Below are 4,022 nucleotides of genomic sequence, written 5' to 3' on the forward strand. Positions count from 1 at the left end.
AAAGGAAAAACCTACCAAGACTGAGGAGCACCACTGCCCTCCACCCAATGAGGAGGTGGGGGGGAAAGAGGAGAAACCCACCCTTGGATCCCCCAGCCTCTGGGCACCCCAGTGCTCTGGAAATGTGGTCCTTAGCACCTCATACCAAAGGGGGGGGGGGGGGGGGGCAAAGCCATTCCTGACCACTCTGGGGGTAGGGGGTGAGTCAAGATGCTGTGAGGGCTCAGCCCTCTGGGCTTCACAGGTGACCTGGTGTTGCAGCCAAAGGTAAACTGAGTGGGGGGGCGGGGGGGGGTGTGTGTGAAAGGTTTAAGGAAAGACAGATAAGAGAAGGAAAGCTGGGTCTCGGTGGGACGCTGCTCCCTGATGAGGAGACAGCGCCAGCACCCACAAGCCCTGTCTTTATTTTATAGCAGATGCCAGGAGGCAAAGTAGGGGCATGATCATGTTGTTTACAGCATTCTCGTGAGTTTCAACCCTACTCAACTATATGCACCTGAACTCTAGCACAACGCACGTGGGGCCACGTGTTTGGACCATAGGTTCAAGCTTACAACCATAGCTGTTGGCTATAATTGTGCTGGGTGGGCCCTGCCCTCCAGCTGGGACTTGCACGTGGCAATGAGAGGACCCTGTCCTTTCATTAGTCCGAGGTTTGAACCTGGCCAAAACACTGTAGCCGCGCCCCATAACCTGGTCCAGTGGGAGAGCTTTGGAGCTGCCACAAGGACGAATCTCAGCTTCTCCCCTTCCTAGATGTGTGTCTTATGATAGTTACATTTCTGTGGCTCCACTGCCTCATCTGTTACATGGGGATAATTGCACCTACTTCATAAGAGTTGTGAAGAGTGTGTTCACATAAAAAAAAAAAAAACCATTGAAACCTGTAAAGAATTTTTGTGAGTTTATTTGAGCCGAACTGTCGACATATGCCAGAAAGCAGAACCTCAACGAATTGCGATAATGCTCCAGAGATTGGCGGGTTACATCTGCATTTATATATTGCAATCCAAGGAAAGGGACAAAGGGACGTAGATGGGTTACATGAAATCCATTGGTGATAGACTAGAGAGGCTGGAGAAAGCAAAGGGGGAGGGGGGTCCCCTGGGATTGGATAAAAAGTAAAATGATAGACACATGCTTAGGTGTGTGCAGGAACAATTAACATGATAATGAAGGAATTTGTGGTATCTGTCCTGGCGCCCAGCACATGAGGTTGTGCCCCAAGGGGTCCAGAAAAAGGGAAGTTACAAGTTACCCAGACATTTCAAGGGTATGTTATTATAGATGCCAAAAGGCAGATAGGCTCAGGTAAAGGTTGACCTTGTCAGGGAAGATACTGGCCTAGGAGATGACCACCCACCATAACTGCTTTTAGTTAAAGTTTAATTTCAGACCATTCTTTGTGGTTACTTTAGGTCTCTGAGTTTGCAAGACCGCCACGCAGGCCTCCCCTGAGCTTGTCAGGTGAGCATGTGGCCCCTTTAGTCCACAAGTGCAAGGAATAATTCATTTGCATCACAGGACACCTGGCTGGTCCCATCACCAAAAGGACCCACCTGAGTAGTTTCTGACCAGCTGGGGAGAGGGAGGAGCTGGAGAATCTGTATGGGGAGCAGGACAGTTAAGTCCAGACACCAGAAGTTTGGGGTGCCCGGTGTGGGGAGCCGAGCCTCAGCGCTACCTTATAAACAGGACTTGCTGCCCCCACCCCATGCTCTGGGTCCCCTCTCCAGCACGCTCCCCACCCCCACACCCCGCCCGCACCATCCCGCCCTGCGCCCGCAGTATCCCTCCCCCTTACCAAGCACCCTAGACAGCGTCCCCTCTCCCCTTTCCCCAGCCCAGGACCTTATCCGGTTCCTTCCCCAGGCGCTGCCGCCGCCTTCCCTTCCCTTCCCTTCCCTTCACTCTCCCCGTTTCCCTCCTCCATCGCGGACCTCCCCGCAGGTTCTTATCCAGCGCTCCCCGAACCCGGGCCTCCCATCGGATCCCCGCTCCCCAACCCCTGACTCCCCGGGTGTGCCCCACCCTGCCCGGGATCGCCCTCGGACCTCTCCCCACTCTAGGTTCCCTCCGCCCTCTGCACGTCCCCGGCGCCCGGCTCCAGCTTCAGCCCCGGCACTTCCCCGCCCTGGGCCTCCCTCGGAACGCCCCGGGCTCCTCTGTGGGCCCCACACTCCGCGCGCCCGGCCTGGCACCCCTCCCGGTCCCGGCGCGGCCGCGCTTACCCGATCCCTCTCCCGGGCAGCGGCGAGCAGAAGGCCGGCCCGACCCGCTGGCGGAGGACGAGTGCGGCCGCACGAGGGCTCTCGGAGGAAACGGCACAAGGCCGGGTCGTCCACCGCCCCTCCCTCCCGCCCTAGTCCGCGGGGACCGGGAGGAAGCGGCTCGCCAGCGCCGGAAGGCTGGGCCGCGCAGACCGCGCCCTCGGGGCTGCAGCGCGGTGTCTGTGCGGTGGGGAGGTGTGGGCTCAGGTCCCTGCTCCAGGCGGGAGTCACCCTATGAAAGACCGTCTCCTGAGCGCGCAGAGCCGTCCCCAGGCTTTCTGCAGGGAATGTCCCCCCCTCTCACCCCCCCAAAACCCTTTGGGGAGGCTTCGCTTTTGCGGCTGGTTTACAAAGATGGAAACAGTCTCCTGCTAAGAAACCTCCAGGGAGGAAGGGGGCAGGAGGTGTTCTCTTCTTTAAAGGGTGTAGGAAGAAGACAGGCCGTTCCTAAGGCCTGGATGCCTGGCCTGCAGCCATCGAGTCTCCAGGATCAGTGTCTTGCTGTTGTGGGTAACTTTTTAATCATGGAAATGTTCAGACCTACAAACGTAGAACAATGAAATGGCCCGCACCCAGCGGCCAGCTTCAATCACGTGTGCATCTTGCCTCCTTTTATCCATCTATGCTCCTCCCCACGCACACCTGTCCCACCCCTACCCCAGTAATTGTAATGCATTCCCCACAGACATCGTTCACCTTTAAATACTTGAGTATGTTTATCTAAATGATAGATCTGTGTGGGTGTTTTTTTTTCCCCAAACGTTCCCATAATACCAGTATCACACCTACAAAACCACAGTATCCGGTTCAATTTTCCCTGATTGACTCAGAATAGGTCTTTTGACATTTTGACAACTGGCCTTTCTAATCAAGAGATCTGGGGGGGGGCGGGGGGGGGGGGCCTCAGGCAAAGCCTGCTCATGCTCAAAGTGCCAAAATGTCCGTCCCTCCAGAGGGAAGTCCGAAGGGTGGGTATGTCAAGTGGCAACAGGAACCCACGATTTGGGGAACTCAAGAAGGAAACTTCTCTCCGTGCAAACAACTTACTTGTGATACAGTCCATGCAGGGCTGTTAGGTGGCCCTGGGGCAGCCCTGACCAGATAGACAGCCCTGGCCCTGCAGGTGCATTCTGCCCTGAGCTGGTCTAGCCCTGTGGCTGTGGAGGAGACATCTTCCCAATGTTCCAGCTCTTCAGTGAAAAAGCAAACTGAGCTCTCAGAGGCAGAGGGGAGCTGGCTTATATAGGCAGAAGTCCCCACCCCTGGTCCATATTGGTTTCTCCTCATGCAGTTAAGGACTACAAATCGTCAAAATTTGATTGGTTCAAAGGGCACTGTCCTGAATGGTCAGAATGGGGTTGTTTTGATTGGTTGGCTTAGATACTGATGGGGATATAGCTATGTAGCTCCAATTGAATAGGGAAAGCCTCAGTTTTTTGGTTGAAATAGGATTCCAGGAACTCCTTTATAGGGTCTGGCTCCTAGGACAGGAACACAGTGCAAGCAGGTAGCTTGCTGCAGACTTCTCCCTGAAGTGCAGTTTGTGTGAGAAGCCCCTGTATAGAAATGACTGCTAGACTGTGTGTTTTTTTTGTGTGTGTTTTTTTTTTTTTTCATTTGATCCCAGGTCACCACCAGGAGCCCTTCTTTTTTTTTTTTTATTTTTTTTTTTTTTTAGGAGCCCTTTCTTAGGTGTTAGGTCTGTTCGAATAATTGAATGGACAACCCCCGCCCCTGGCAACTGAACTTTAG

The 4,022-nt window shown here is 54.4% G+C and overlaps 1 protein-coding gene across 3 annotated transcripts in view; it reads right to left on the minus strand.

Moving 5' to 3' along the window:
* Positions 1 to 2,335, minus strand: part of SLC41A3 (solute carrier family 41 member 3) — a 35,872-nt gene extending 33,537 nt beyond the window's left edge. For all 3 annotated transcript variants that reach the window (XM_014467708.2, XM_023743743.1, XM_023743742.1), the window contains exon 1: positions 2,232 to 2,335. The gene's annotated coding sequence lies outside the window, so the exon portion shown is untranslated. The remainder of the gene's footprint in view (positions 1 to 2,231) is intronic.
* Between the last annotated feature and the right edge of the window lie 1,687 nt (positions 2,336 to 4,022).

The sequence above is a fragment of the Myotis lucifugus genome, unplaced genomic scaffold, assembly GCF_000147115.1.
Source record: "Myotis lucifugus unplaced genomic scaffold, Myoluc2.0 scaffold_410, whole genome shotgun sequence".
Lineage (NCBI taxonomy): Eukaryota > Metazoa > Chordata > Mammalia > Chiroptera > Vespertilionidae > Myotis > Myotis lucifugus.